We start from the raw sequence: 17041 nt of genomic DNA, 5'->3' as shown, positions 1-17041 counted from the left end.
TGATGAACTAATTTGATTTGCCCAGAGCAATGTAGGGAGAGAAAAGGAACAGCCAATGTAGACATAGCCTGTCCCACATCTATGACCCAGGACTCCCCTCGTCTCTGGACTGCTTCACCTAGGATTTGCTGCAGGAATTACCCATTGTTTAGTATCAATCCCCCTCTCCATGTTAGGCTGTTTCCTGGATTGTGTTCTTGTTGGGGACCATCATGTTGAATTGTCCAGCCTCTTTTTCTATGAATTCTTTTGCCTGTTAGTCTTTTGCTGTGAACACTGGCAGACTGCACAGGAGCAGCCAATGACACATGAAAGCAGGTGCATGTGTACTGTGTTCCCTTGATGGCCATCATTTCTTTATACCCTCTGGGTACCTTGTCATTTGTTCCTGAAAATCAATACAGTCATAACAATTTATACCACTTAGAGCATTACAAAATACTCAAAATGACAAGATTGAATGTGCTTTAAACTTGGAAATATTCCACTGTACAGTGGGAAGCACTCTAGTGGAATATTGTACTGGAAAATCCCAGTATAATTTTGTTGGAAATCTTTTAAAAAGTTATTAAAACTTTTCCTGCTGTATTAAAACACTGCCTTCTGGATTTATTGTAAACTTTTTGTGAAGCCTAAAGATAATCATAGTGAATATTATCAACTATGCTCCTGCTCTGAATGGCCCATTTTGTCTTTGCAATTCTTTGAGCTACTTAATACTTTTTATGCTCATTAGTTCTTTATTATTATTTCATATGACTTCTGGAAGAACTTCTTTTTTTGGATTCACTTTTATTCTGTAATAATTTAAATAAAGTGATATTCATTCTATTTATAGTCACATAAAAAGAGTAAATATACTCAGTGAGACTTAATTTGATGAATGAAATTCAATGTAAAATTTTTGAAATTTATTTTAACTTCTGGGAAACAATGTTTGGAATAGTCTCATTTTGAGACTGTGTCTGAATAGTTGAATTTTCTGGGTTTTAATGACCACTGGATAAGAGAGAGGCTTAATCTAATTAGAGTGTCTTACATGTCTTTTAGTATGATCCTTTTCTTAAACAAAAATAGAATTCTTCCTTTTACTCAGCAGCATAGAAGCCCATATATATATTATCTGGAGCATATAACCAATTCCTTAGCAAATATGATTCCGAGTCCTTCAAACATTTCCATAAGGATTCTATTACCTACTGAGTTTAAAGCTGAGTTGAGTAGTATATATCATTCAACAGACTTATAGGAATTGTGTTTATGAACAGAAATATACCACTAAACCAATAATCTTCATTTTAACCATCTTAATAGTTGATGGGAGATTGCTATACAGTCAGTCTTAGAGGTGACCAGATGGGTTGTTTTGCTCATCTTCTTGGCTGTCACACACAGGCATTCATACTCTCTTTTCTGTAGGTGTACTCCATAAACTGTGTCTAGGTGCATGCAATTGAATAGGAAATGACCACGTTATTTGATTAATTCAGTTTTCTTGATTTAGTGAATGGCTTATAAAAAACATTTGGTCTATAACTTGGAAAGTCATCTGAATGAATAATATTAAATTAGAATACCAAAATATATTCTTATAAACATGCTCTCTCAATCAAAAACTAGATATCTTTATAATGTCCTCACTTTCTTTAAAACAGTGCTTCAACATACTGAAATAAAGCAGGACACTTCATATAGACAGTTGTTTAAGTTATTATAACACTAATGTACTCTGCAAATCTTGGCTTGCACAGCTTACCTCTGAATACTCAAAATTTTTACAGAGCTATTATAAACACTATTTAGTCAGAATAAGAATGGATTGTTATGTACAAGTGCTTATCAAAAGATCCCTTGAAAGGTAATCTGACTTTGGGATCATTTACTTCATATGTATTGACAGTGGCAAGGAACTTAGAGGAGATTCAGAGTAGTGCCATAAAGTAAACCATGCCACAGGACCACTGTATATTTTTTTCCTAGATATGCAGACATTGATTAGCACACTGATTTGAAAATGTTGGGTTAATTATTGTAAAGGATGTTTAAATACCTCAACATAGGCTACCCCTTGAATTAGACTTAACCATTATTATTTGGAATGTTACTCAAGATGAACTCTCAATTCAATGATTGTTTTGTTAAGTTTGATTATTAACCTGCTATAAAATATGTGATTTAAGTGACCACATTGCCATTGTGGACTTATTATTAATCATATGTGTTTCTGTCCAGAAATAATTTAATAAAACCTGTAGAAGGTTTGCTAGGGAAAGCTCCTTAATATTTATTTAAATAAAAAAAAAAAGGGCTTCATTTATTTTCTTGTTTTCCACTTTGGGGATGCTCATCCATCTCCCCCAAAATCACACCTCAATATCGTCACATTTCCCTTATCTTCAGTGTACCCGTAGTTGCTGGATGCCATTGAGCATCCCTTCTGCTGAACACCAGAAATTTGCAACATTTGGGCCTGTACACATACCAAAAACAATAGCCCTGTTGGGTCTATGACCTTATCATTTTGGGGATTCTCCTGATAATCTTTTAGATTTTCCAATTCTAGCAGATGTGGTCTCCTAAATTCCTCATGAACTCACTCTGTCCAGGGAAGACTGATAATATTCCAGCTTTTCCTTCTTTCTTTAAGGAAATTTCAAAGTTAAAACAGTTCTCTTTGCTCTTGCATAATATCTGCCTGGGAGAAAGCACAGCTGTCAAAATATTATAACCCTGTGCTCACTACAGCAGCACATACAATAAAATTGAACAATATAGAGAAGATTAATATGGCCTATGACCAAGGATGGCATGAAAATTTGTGTAGGATTGCATAGTTTTTTAGGAGTCAAACTGTCAGATTCCAAGGAGACAGTTGCAAAAGCTGCAAGAGAAAACCAACGTATTATATACAATGAAGATCAGTTGTTGATTTCTCATCAGAAACTATGGAGGCAAGAAGGCATTGTGATAAAATATTTAAAGTGCTGGAAGAAAACTGTTGCCAACCAAGATTTTATATCTAGGAAAAGTTCCTTTCAGAGATGAAGGAGAGATTAAGATATTCCCATGTAAACAAAAGCTGAGGGAGTTCATCACCACCACAAGCAATACTAAAGGGAGTTCTTCAGACTGAAAAGAAAAAACATCAGACAGAGAATCAAAGTGGCATAAAGAAATAAAGAACTCCAGTAAAAATAATGATATGGGTAATTATAAATGCCAATACTATTGGATTGTATTGTTTGGTATGTAACTCCACTTTTTACTTCTTATAGGTTCTAAACTGCAAAGGCCTAAAAAAGCTTTTTATAAATCTGTGATTTGGATATACAATATATACAGATATAATTTGTAACAAGTACAACAAAAAGGTGGGGAAACCGAGGTGTATGGGGTAAGTGTATGTGTATGCTATTGAAGTTAAGTGGGCATCAAATCAAATGTGATTGTTATAGATTTAAGACATTAAATTTAAGCCCCATGGTAAATACACACAAAAAGTATGAAAAATATATGCAAAAAGAAATGAGAAGGGACAAAATATGGTACAATACAAAAAAAAATCAAGTGAGTCTGAAAGTAGGTATTACTTTCAGAGGGAGAACAGGAAAATTCACAAATACATAGAAATTAAACAGCACACTTTTGACCAGTGAGTCAAAGTAGGAATCACAAGGGAAATTAGGAAATATCTTTAGGCAAATGAAAGCAAAATGACAACATACCAGAACTTATGGGGTGCAGCAAAGGCAGCATTGAGAGGGAAATTTGTAGCTCTAAATGTGTACGTTAAAAAAGAAGAAAGATCTCAAATCAAAGAAGTAACCTCATAACTGGAGGATCTAGAAGAAGAAGAGCAAAAACTCGAACTGAGCAAAAGTAAGGAAATAACAAAGATTAGAGTGGAGATAAATGAAATAGTAAAAAAGAGAGAGAATCAATGAAACCAAAAGCATGTTCTTTGAAAAGATTGATGAAATCAACAAACCTCTAGCTAAACTGACAAAGAAATAGAGTGGATGCCAATAACTAAAATCAGAAGTAAAAATTAGGACATTACTACCAGCCCCACAGATAGAAAAAGGAATATAAGAGGATACTACAAACAAAATATGCCAATAAATTAGATAACTCAGACGAAATAGATAAAATTACTAGAAACACACAAACTACTTAATGCTGACTCAAGGAGAAATAGAAGATCTCAGTAGCCCAATAAAAAGTAAAGCTATATGTAGCAGTAATCAAAAACCTCCCAAGAAAGAAATAGTTAGACCCAATGGATTCACTGGTAAATTTTACCAAACATTCCATGAAGAATTAATGCAAATCTACTCAAACACTTCCAAAAAATTGAAGAGGGAGAAACACATCCTAATGCACCTCTGACGCTGACATCACTCTGATACCAAATCCAGTTAAAGATACAACAAGAAAAGAAAATTGAAGAACAATACCCTTACGAATGTAGATGCAAAAATTATCAACAAAATATTAGCAAACTCAATCCAGCAGCACAAGAAAATAATTATACACCATAATCAAATAGGATTTATGCTAGATATTCAGGGGTAGTTCAACATAAGAAAAACAGTTAATGTAGTATACCACATTAATAAAAAGTAGTAAAACCATGTGATCTCTCAGTTGAGTCAGAAAAGGCGTTGACAAAATCAGTGTTCCCCCATCTTGATAACAACACGAAGAAAATTAGGAATAGAAGAAAACTTCTTCAACATGATAACAGCAAATATTAAACACCTACACCAACATTACACTCAACGGTGAAAGATTGAAAGTTTTCCCTCTAAGTTCAGGAACAAGACAGATATGCCCTCTGTTACCACTATTTTTGAACATTATGCTTGAAGTTCTAGCCAAATACAGCAAGAAAAAGAAAGGCATCTGTTCTGGTTTGCTAATGCTGCCAGAATGCAAAACACCAGAAATGGGGTGGCTTTTATAAAGGGGGTTTATTTGATTACAGAGTTACAGTCTTAAGGCCATAAAGTGTCCAAGGTAAGGTATCAACAAAATGTACCTTCACTGGAGAAAGGCCATTGGCATCTGGAAAACCTCTGTTAGCTGGGAAGGCACGTGGCTGGTGTCTACTTGTTCCCAGGTTGTATTTCAAAATGACATTCTCCAAAATGTCAGTGTCAGCTTTCAACGGCCGTCTTCAAAAATGTCTCTCTAAGCTGCTCTGAGTTCCTTCTGTTTGTCAGCTTTTTTATATGGCTCCAGTGATTTAATTCAGACCCACCCTGAATGGGTGAGTAATACCTCAATGGAAATTATGCAATCAAAGGTCTTGCACACATTTGATTAATTCACATCTCCATGGAACAATCATTAGGTTCCAGCCTAATCAACACTATCAGCACTAATATGTCTGCCCCCACAAGGTTGCATCAAAGAACACGGTGTTTTGGGGGACATGATATATCCAAACCAACATAGCATCCAAATTGGAAAAGAAGTAAAACTTTCCCTATTTGCAAATAAAATGATCCTATATATTAGGAAATCCTGAAAAGTCCACCACAAACCTATTAGAGTTAGTAAACGAATTCAGTAGCATGGCAGAGTAGAAGATCAGTATGCAAAAGTCACTAGTGTTTCTATACACTAGTAATGAACAACTGAATAGGAAATCAAGAAAAATGTTCTGTTTACAATAGCAATTAAAAGAATCAAATATCTTGGAATAAATTTAACCAAGAGTATAATGGACTTACATGTGGAAAATTACAGAACATTGCTAAAAGAAATGAAAGAAGACTAAATAAATGGAAGTATATTCCTTGTTCATGGATCAGAAAACTAAATATCATTAAGATGTGCGTTCTACCCATAGCAGTTTATAGAGTCAATGCAATCCTAATCTAAATTCCAACAGTCTTTGCAGAGTTAGAAAAGCCAATCATCAAATTAACATGGAATGATAAAGGGCCCCAGATAGTCCAAACCACCTTGAAAAAGAAGAAAGAAATTGGAGGGCTCACACTTCCCAATCTTTTGCTACCATATTCAAAACAGCAGGGTAATGGCATGAGGACAGACATATAAACAAATGGAATCACACTGAGAGTTCATAAATCAACCCTCACATCGATAACTAATTGAATTTTTTTTTCACCCATTGATTGTTAGCAAGGTGCTAAGTCCACTCAATGGTGAAAGAATAGTCTCTTCAAGAATAGATGCTGGGAAAACTGGATATCCATATACAAAAGAATGAAGGTGGACTCCTACACCACACCATATACAAAACCAACTCAAAATGGATCAAAGACCTAAATATAAGAACCAAAATTATAAAACTCCTAGAAGAAAACACAGGGAAGCATATTTAAGACTTTGTGTTAGGTAGTGGTTTCTTTTGAAAAGCATGAACAAGAGAAAAAGTAGATATATGGGCTGTCATAAAAGTTAAAATGTTGTGTATCAAAGGACTTCATCCTGAAAGTGAAAAAACAGCCTGCAGAAAGAGAGAAAATATTTGGAAACCACGTATCTGTTAAGGGTTTAATATCCAGGATTTATAAAGAAATGCAGCTCAACAACAGAAAGATAACCCAATTTAAAAATGGGCAAAAGAATTGTATAGACATTTCCCCAAAGAAGATAACACAAATGGCCAAAAAGCACATGAAAATGTTCTCAACATTATTACACATTAGGGAAATGTAAAATAAAACCGCAATGAGACACCCTTTCTCACACATTGGAATGGTTAGTATTAAAACAATAGAAAATAACAGGTGTTGATGAGGATGTGGAGAAATAAGAACACTCATTCATTGTTGGTCAAAATGTAAAATAGTGCAGCTGCTCTGGAAATCAGTTTAAACACACCAAAATTGAAAGCAGCGACTCGAACAGGTATTTGCACACCAGTGTTCATAGAGGCATTATTCACAGTTGCCAAAAGATGGAAGCAACTGAAGTGTCCATCAGCATATGAATGGATGAACAAAATGTGGGTTATACATAGAACGGAATATTTTCAGCCTAAAAAGAAGGAACTTCTTACACATGCAACAACATGGATGAACCTTGAAGATATCATGGTAAGTTAAATAAACCAGACACTAAAGAACAAATCTTGTATGATCTCACTGATATAGGAAATAATTGGAATGAGCAAATTCCTAGAGTCAGAAACTAGAATGCGTGTTACCAGGTGCTGTTATGGCAGTAAGGAATGGCGAATTAATGATTAATTGGTACAGCTTGTTTGGGGTGATGAAAACCTTTTGATACTGGATGGTAGTGATGGTAGCACAACATCATGAGTGTCATAAACACCATTGAATTATAAATTTGACTGCTGTTAAGGGGGAAATTTTAGGTTGTATATATGTTCCTAAAATAAAGCATTTGAGAAAAATGATAGGACTCTACAACACAAACTGAATCCTAATGTAAATGATGGACTATGGTCAGTAGTGTAGCTATGATAATATTGTTCCCTCAATTGTAACAAATGTACCACACTAAGGCAAAGTGTTAGCAGTAGGGAAAACTGAGTGTGTGAAGGAGGTATATGGGAACTCTTTTCTGCACTGTTTTGATGTAAACCTACAATTTCTCTGATAAAAAAAATGGTGTTACCCTGCAGATTTCTATGCCTGCGGGAGAGTACATTCATACTACTCAGAGTTTCTTGTATCTTAGGAACTCCTAAGGTCATCTTATACCCTTCAAAATTCTTAGCCTCTTAATAGTGTGGCCCAACTATAGCACAGATGTAGATTTATGGTTTTACAAGTGAGGAGTACCTTGTACGGTTAAAAGCTGTGATATGGGAATACATGTATATTCGTGTGTTTAACCAGAAGAATTTAAATTCTGTTGTCTGTATATAGAGAGTCATGCTTCCTAGGCATAGCAAAAAAGAAAAATGGATGGTTGAGAGGAGAAAAGGGATGTAAAGCACATGGCAAAGAAGGAATAGAGATTTTGTACTAAAAGCTTAGAGATGAAAAACAAAGTTTGGTCAAATCATTCTGAGCCTTATAGCACCTATTCCAGTGTATTGGTACGAAAGGGAGAAGCTAAGAGATATTTCACTGGAGCTGAAGCCATGTATTTAGCCTGAGGTTTAGTAACCTCCTGATTGAGAAAACCCTGGATATTGGGGGATGTCTGAGTAATAACTACTAAAACTAAGAGGGACAAAAATTAATAGCACAGATACGTTCAGAACCATTCTGGCACATAATTTTGTTCATATCTGTATTAGTTAGGGTTCTCTAGGGAAACAGAATCAATGAGAGATGTCTCTGATTATCAAATTGTAAAAGTGACTCACGCAACTGAGGGTATGCACGAGTCCAAATTCTGTAGAGCCGTCAACAAACTGTCAACTCCAAGGAAGATGTCCGATGAACTCCTCAGGAAATGAACCGGCAACTTCGACGAACTCCTCAGGCAATGAACTGGGATCTTTGACAAACGTGTTCGATGAAATCCTCAGGAAATGAACCAGCAACTTCGACGAACTCCTCAGGAAATGCTTCATTGGGCAACCGAAGAAGAAGTGAAGGTCCTCTGTCTGTCTTGCTTATAAGTCTTCAACTGATTAATTGGATCAAATCCAGCCAATTGCATTCTCTCATTGTGGAAGGCACGCCCTTTGATGAGTCATCAGTCACAGCTGCAGTCAATTGACTGATGATCCAGTAAACCAGCCTGTTGGTTTATCAACCAGCCTCAAACGTCCTCACAGCAATTGTTAGGCCAGTATTTGCTTGACCAGACAGCTGGGTCACCTGGCCAAGTTGACACATGAACCTAACCATCACAGTCCACCCCTTGTCAACTTGGCAGTTATACACATCACCTAAAATCATACCTTCAAAATGAACATTACAGCTTATGCCATATTATAAGAGGATAAGACAGAGAAGAAAGCAAAGATATTTGCTTTACAGACAAACACAAACATAATCATAACAAAATGAGGAGAAAATATTCATGTCATCATAGTCCTCGTTTCTGTAACAGGTCACCTGGCCGTAGTTCATATTTATCACGACCTTCCTCCACTACCCATTCCATGTTCCCTTTACCCTCAGCAAGCACTTCAGCTGGCCGTGGTTCTTTGCCTGGTGGGGTGACCCAAACCTTCATTCCTGAAGTTTCTTGGCCATTGGTAGTCCTGCCTGGATTGGGTTGTTGCAGTTTTCCATTGACTTGAATCACAGGGCATGGTAGTACTAAGAGACACCCTAGGGGATCTCCTATATTCCAGGAAAACTCTTCTTTACTTCCATTGTGTAGTTGCAGTGCTATTTCCCCTTGATAGTCAGGATCAATCACCCCAGCCAGTACAGTAATCCCCTTCCTTGCCTGTTGATTCAGAGGCATAAGAAGCCCAAAGTGGCCAGGTGGCAGTCTTAACTTCCAGTTCAATGGGATTATTATTGTGTTTCCTGGTGGAAGCACTCCTCCTTTTGGAACTAAGACCTGTAGACCAGCAGAGCTTAAGCTTTCAGGGACAGGAAGCAAAAATTTACCTAGTGGATCACTAGGAGTGATAGTGAGTGGTGCCACTCCTGTTTCCACCCCTTGATTCCTGGACCCATGAATCCTGGCTATGGGAAAAACAGCATCATAGAGTGGATGCTGATTCAGAGCATACACAGCCTCCTTGAGAACACTGCCCCAACCTGCAAGGTGTTGCCACCTAGTTGGTGCCGTAATTGACTCTTCAACGGCCATTCCATCGTTCTATCAACCCAGCTGCCTCTGGATGATGGGGAACATGGTAAGACCACAGAATTCCATGAGCATGTGCCCATTCCCTCACTTCATTTGCTGTGAAGTGGGTTCCTTGGTCCGAAGCAATGCTGTATGGAATACCATGACAGTGGGTAAGGCATTCTGTAAGTCCATGGATCATAGTTTTGGCAGAAGCATGTTGTGCAGGGAAGGCAAACCCATATCCGGAGTATGTGTCTATTCCAATAAGAACAAATTGCTGCCCCTTCCATGATGGAAGTGGTCCAATGTAATCAACCTGCCACCAGGTACAGGCTAATCACCCCAAGGAATGGTGCCATATCGGGGACTGGGTGTGGGTCTCTGCTGCTGCCAGATTGGACACTCAGCAGTGGCTGTGGCCAGGTCAGCCTTGGTGAGTGGAAGTCCATGTTGCTGAGCCCATGCATAACCTCCATCCCTACCACCATGACCACTTTGTTCATGAGCCCATTGGGCAATGACAGGAGTTGCTGGGGAAAGAGGCTGATTGGTATCCACCAAACGGGTCATTTCATCCACTTGATTATTAAAACCTTCTCCTGAAGTCACCCTCTGGTGACACAAATATCTTCATGTTGTTTGCCCACTCAGAAAGGTCTATCCACATACCCCTTCCCCAGACTTCTTTGTCACCAATCTTCAAATCATGTTCCTTCCAAGTCCCTGACCATCCAGCCAAACCATTAGCAACAACCCAGGAATCAGTATACAGACGCACCTCTGGCCAGTTCTCCTTCCAAGCAAAGTGAACAACCAGGTGCACTGCTCGAATGGGTGGGGCCATGTCTCCATGGGAATATCTCGTCAGAGTCATCACCCACAGCTGGGTGGGGCACATTCCAAGCAAATCTAATCAGCACCAAAATGTCTGCCCCAAAAGACTACATCAAAGATAATGGCGTTTGGGGGACACAATACATTCAAACTGGCACAATATCTATGAAAGTCATGGAAGTGAGAGAGAGGTATTAACGCAGAGTAGTTAAAAGCCAAGTTGCAGAGCTGAACTGCTTGTATTGAAACCCTGGGTCTGCCTTTTATCAATGATATGACTTCTCTGCTTCTTGCTTTTCTCATACTATGTATAACAGGACTGTAATTAGGAACAATTAGGTTAATGAACATACATACTTATAGAGTACCTGATACATTAAAAATGTTCAATATGTTTACCTAAAAATCATTTTAGAGAAATTGTGATATATATTATGAAGGAAAGGGAGATGATGTGCCATGAGAGGGATTGTACCTGTTTTTGCCATTTGCCTTTAAATGACATGTCCCAAATTAGCTTCTAGACCCTCACCTCCACAGTTTATGTAGCTTCTATATTCAGGGCCATTGACACTTTTCTGTCACATTTAAGGTCCTCTAAGGAATACAACATATTTTTGTTTAATCCCAGCATATTAATATGTTATTTTTTGTTTGTCAATTTATAACATTTCTGTGAACTAGGTCAGGCAGGTGTACTCTACAGATGAGAAAATTGAGGCTGCCGAGAATTTTCCATTTATGAACTTGTGATTTGATAGAATACAGCGCTGGCTTCAGGCCAAAGAAACATTTGTGATTAGAGTGGTAATCAACTGCTGCCTTGAGCAAAGGACACATCATCGGCTTAGTTGTAAAGGTCCTTTGCTAGGATTTCACTGAGAAAAAAAAACGCTTCATTATTTTTACCTTTAGTAAAAAACAATTCAAGCAACTAATATACCTTTGTGAAATACTAAATTGCAGATGTCATACTTTTGTACTTCCCTCTTGGTTAATGCTTTGGCTAAAACGAATGGCTGTAAGAGTGAAATTCTCACAACCTGAGCTTTACATTATCTTCAACGGGCAACCCGAGGACTATGTTACCTAGAAAGCAGTTCATTATTCATCTCTTTTGAACAGTTGCCCAAATGAAACAATGGTGTCATCTGTTATATTAACATGAAGCACAAAAAGATCGCTGCTTACTAAACAATTCTGAGCTCCAATGAAAGGCTTGGGCCTTCTTCCAACTATTAACATAAAAAACTTACTACATCAGCAAAAAGCAAGTACTTAATGCAACTTCATAATGAATTTGTGGACTTTTGCCCTAAATACAGCTTTTTAAACTTCCACTATTTCATCTTGTCTTCCTCCAGATTCTGTTTCTGGGTTCTCTGAGTAAAATCATGCCAACTAGAAACAAAATTCAAAAGACATATGTGACAGAAGTTAAATATAATCAATCTCAAGAATGGCCAGGGCTGCTGTCACCCATAATTGCAAATAGAACCTCAGAGGCAGTGGTGAGGACCCAGGCTTGGCCTTTGTCTACTTCATCCACTCTGGTGTCTTTCCACCCAGCTTTGCTATGGATGAGTGGTAGAAGTAGGAGTAAAATACATCTGTCCTCTTAAATCATGCCAAACAGAATGATTCTTAATGGCATTTAGTACAAACATCAAAAAACCTATATAGCCTTGGAAATATTTTTATCTTTCTACTCTAAAACTTATTAATAGCTGTAACTTTTATTTGGCGGCACTGTTCTTAAAGCCTGAAGTTGAGATTGGAAAGGGGATAGCAGCTTGCTAAAAAGACTGAGATCTCATTCTTGAGAATGTAGGATCTAGAAAATTATGCTTGTAAGTACACTTAACCTTTGGCTTCTATGGTTGTAGTGCATTAGTTTTAAAAAATGTTAAGGATGGTTTAGGATTACCATCACTTTCTGCATTAGTTTCCTAGCTGCTAAAAACCATTAGCATACAGTGGGCTGGCTTAAACAACAGGAACTTTTTGGCTCTTGGTTTTGAGGCTGGGGGAAGTCTGAAATTGAGGCATCAGCGAGGTGGTGCTTTCTCCCTGAAGACTGGTGCTTTGGGGCTGGCTGCAGGAAATCCTTGGTCTGTGGCACCTGACAGTGCACATGGTGGCATCTTCTCCTTTTTCTTCCCAGTTCTGTTGACTTCCAGCTTCTTGCTGCTCCCCATGGCTTATTTTCTGTGTCCAATTTCCTTTGCTTTTAAGGACTGCAGCCATATTGGACTAAGGCCCACCCTGATTCCATTTTGGCACACCTCAACTAAAATATCTTCAAGGGTTCTGTTTACAAATGGGTTCAAACCCAGAGGACCTGTGAACATCCCTTTTGCAGACACATGATTCAGTCTCCAATACTTTCCAATGAAATGTCTATTTAGTCAACCTAAGGCCATTTTTTTTATAAAAAGGACTACCTGGGCAATATATTCTAACTAATAACACTCCTTTCTAACTCATTTTTTTTTCACTGACAAAGGAATATGAGGATTAACTGCTGTCTACTAGCTGAACTGAAGAAGGCTAAGGATCAAAATTTTCCAGTCACAGTATTTTAGACTATGACTGCCCAAGGCTTTTATTATGGTGACTTGTATTGCCCATGGTAGAGTTCTCCTATATTTACAATTGCAGAGTACTGATTTTATTTTTGTGTGGACTCAAACCATCTATTTTAGTATGCATGTGGCATTCAGATTGGGAGTTTACCCTGTCTCGGGGGAGGTTATGTGGACGACTCAGTAACAGTGCATTTCTGTGGTACCATCGCCCTCTACAATTTATAAGAGTGTGGTTTCAAGTCTCTGCCCAGTCTGTTGGACGACAGTTCTTTTTACTGAGATGTCCACACAAGGGAAGCATACTCAACTTAATTGCAAAGTATAATTTGGCTTAAAATATCTACGCTTCCACTATAATTTTTGTCTGGAAGTGGCCGGAAAGGATATTGTTTATAACGCAGGATCAGGGTCAGTGCCGAACCCTGTGACAACTAATCTAGAGATTTTGTCTGGAAATTAAATCATACAGCAAAAGATGCAAATGTTAGAAAAGAAAGATAAAAAAGAAACAAAGTGATCAACCTAGCTTTTTATGTTTAAATACTGCCACCTACAGCTGTGTACTCTATTCCTGCCAACGCTAAAGGGAAAAATAATACATCCATTTTATCATCACATTTCAAGATGTTAATATGAACTAATGCTATATCTTTTCTTATTTTCTCTCCAAATGCTAAAATATTGTATGTTATTCCGAGGCTTTATTAAATGTCATATATTTCCTAATACCTTATTTCAACTGAAAAACTTACATACTTCCAGTTGCTCAAGTTATATGTAGATTAATTCTTCAATTCTTCAGATTAGAGCCGCAGCAAAACAGGTAAAGGAAGAATTCTAAAGTATCGAATTTGGGATACTTACCTATAACGATATAAATCTGTTGCCCTTGGTATCTTTTCATATCTATCTTAGCTGAAAAGACTACTTAGTTTCAATTTTTTTCTGAACATTTAAAATTATCTTATGTCCTTAAATTACACTGTAACTTAAAATTAAGGATAACCATGACTGTTACTAGTTTTTGGTAAGCTTTTTTCGTGAAAAGTAGGTGAAATATTATTCCTCTAGGATGATATTATTGCTTACAGTTTATAATTTTTCTTACATTATATACATATGAAAGCAATGCTGTTCCCCAATTTCATTTTTTTAGTATTTGTTGATATTTTTAAGAAGATATGTAGTTATTTGAATTGCTGTTGAAAAGAGGTGTTGGCTGTAAGCCAAACACAAACCTTACCTTACCTTCAGAGTAAGATTATTAGTGTGGTAGAGTCCTGAAATTTACTATGCAATGAATGGTGAACTTTAATTAATTTAATTCCCATTTTTGGAGGGACAATATAATTTTCAATGTATTTTTTAAAATTAATATTTCTAATGAGAAAAAAAAATACCTGGTAGGAAATTGAGAAGCCAAATTAGTAATTATAGGCTAGTTCATGAACATAGAAAAGTAGCAAAGAGAGGTGGTTTTTCCTTAGACATATTTTTCTGGATCAAGATAACTCCAAATGAAATATTTTTTCATATACCAAAGTACATTTCTCTATTGATAAGATTGTGAGTCCAAAACTCTGCCTCTTCTCCCCTAAGTGTTGTTCAGACATGTAAACAATTTCCTTAATGTTAATAAATGCTTGCTTCAGGTATGGTACTATGCTAAAATTAATATAACTTCCAAACAATCAGGGATTTTTGCATGAGTTCTTTACTTGTGTGCCCCAAAACCATGCACACTAGATATTCAATAAGTATGTTTGAATGAATGAATGAATGAATGAAAGCATATAACTTATTCAAGCTAAACAGGGGAAACATTGCTCTCCACCAGAGGTGTGGATGATGTTTCTTTGTTTAAGGCAGTCATGTTTTTCCTTATTCCAAATTAAGAGGTACCTTACCAGAGGTACATAAAAGTCTATAAATTGCTCCATCATTAAAATATTATTTTTGATAACATTTTTGTCCAGTATTGGAAAGAATGCTTTATTTAACACAATCATTATTTAATTGAACTTTTTTTGTAGAGGGATTCTCTGTGTTTTAAAATGTTATCAGTCTTATAAACAACCTGATAATATAAATTTTTTTCTTCTTATATAAAAATTACATTTGAATGATCCTAACATGTTTCTCATAACAGAATCAACTGGCACAATTAACTAGTGTTCCACTAATATGTTTTCATTTGGGACTTAAGCAAAACTCATTGGGTCGTTTATCCATTCAGGAGTTGAGACATTTGTGGAGCACCTACAATATTTGGATCATTATCCCAAGGCTCCAAAATGCAAAGTCGCAGCTGTTCCTGCCCTCAGGCATTTACAGTCTCCTAGGGAAGACAGTAACTGTAGTCTGGGGAAATTCAGAGTTCTGGCAAGGTCCTATGGGAGCACGCAGGAGGGACAACAACACCCCACCGGGGAAATCTCAGAAGCCTTTCTACAGGAGTCAATACTTTAGCTGGTGTGTTAAGAGACAACAACACATTCAGTGGTGACAAATGTGCGTTGTGGAATAAGGATGTTAGATGTTCAAGACTGAGGAAAGAGAATCTGTGAGAGTATGAAGTAAAAAAGACAAGGTAAATCTATATGACTGATGGTAGGACATGTATGTCAGAAATATGCAAACATAGCAGCAAATCTTTGTATGGAAGAATGGAGGAAATAACTTTCTTCCTCTTTTTATCCACTTTACACTCTCTATGTAGGTAATCTCATCCACTTCCAAGGGAAAGGAAATGCATATGTTGATCAAGAATACATGGGACATTATAAAATGGAACTGTTAGTGGACTATACAGTTAGCTTCAACATGTTAAAAAACACTTCAAGTACAGCCCATTTTCTGAGCAGAATGCAATATTAGAAATAAAAATTATAGTAGAAAACAAACAAACCCACATGTCTGAAAATTTAAAGCCATACTTCCAAACAGCTCAGAGATTAAAGAAAAAATATCATAAGGGAAATTAGAAGACATTTAAAACTGAATGAAAACACATGACATGCAGCATAAGACATACTGTAGAAAAAATTTATAGCCCAAATGCTATATTAAAAAGAATAAACATTGAAAATTCATGACCTAACATCCAATTTAAGAAATTAGAAAAGAAAAGCTGAATATATCCAAAGAATGTAGAAATAAGGAAATAATTTATTAAGAGCATAAATTAATGAAATAGAAAAATAAAATATAATAACATAATATAGTGGATTGAGAAAGCCACATTGGTTCTTTGAAAGGCTAATAAAAACAGAAGCCTTTGGCAGGATAATAATTACAAAATAGAAGGCACAGATGAACTGGTAATGGAGAAGAAACTATAGATGCTACAAAGTTAGAACTGATAAGAGGATATTATGAACAGCTTTGTGCCAATAAGCTTGAAAAGCTTAGATGGACTGGAACAATTCCTAGACCACTGCAGTAGCCTCATAAATGGTCTTCCACACTTGACTCTTACCTGGTTTCAGTCCATTATCCACACAGCAAAGTGATCAGTTTACAAAAGCAAATCTAATCACACCACTCTTCTGCTTAAATGTAAGCCTTAAATGACTTCCCACTAGTCCAAGGGAAAAGTATAAAATCTTTAATGTTTCCTACTAAGGCCCAACCTTGAGCCCTCACCTCTCTCTTCTCCATCTGCCTCTACTTTGCCCTTGCCTACCACTCTCCTGCTACACTGTTTTCCTTTCACTCTGTCCCTAAAATGTGCTGAATTCCATGATGTTGTCTCTGTGGATGGCACTTTTCACCATGTTCTCTTGGAAAATTCTTACTGAGGTTCTAGATCTCAACTAAATGTATGTCCTCAGTGAGAGCTTCTCAGACTCCAGAGCCCTGCTTGGATCCTCTGATTCAGCCTTCCCCACTATGCTGGTTTTTTTTTT

At 36.9% G+C, this 17041-nt stretch overlaps 1 protein-coding gene and 1 non-coding gene across 3 annotated transcripts in view; both read left to right on the top strand.

Moving 5' to 3' along the window:
- Positions 1-17041, top strand: part of MMP16 (matrix metallopeptidase 16) — a 281625-nt gene that overhangs the window by 70288 nt on the left and 194296 nt on the right. The gene's annotated exons all lie outside the window — the stretch shown is intronic.
- On the top strand, positions 2733-2838 carry LOC119509708. Its single transcript, XR_005211768.1, has one exon. It is a non-coding gene; the product is annotated as a U6 spliceosomal RNA (small nuclear RNA).

Source organism: Choloepus didactylus, chromosome 14 (genome assembly GCF_015220235.1).
Source record: "Choloepus didactylus isolate mChoDid1 chromosome 14, mChoDid1.pri, whole genome shotgun sequence".
Taxonomy (NCBI): Eukaryota; Metazoa; Chordata; class Mammalia; order Pilosa; family Megalonychidae; genus Choloepus; species Choloepus didactylus.
The sequence above is the reverse complement of the archived record's forward strand: the minus strand, read 5'-3'. Positions and strand labels throughout refer to the sequence as shown.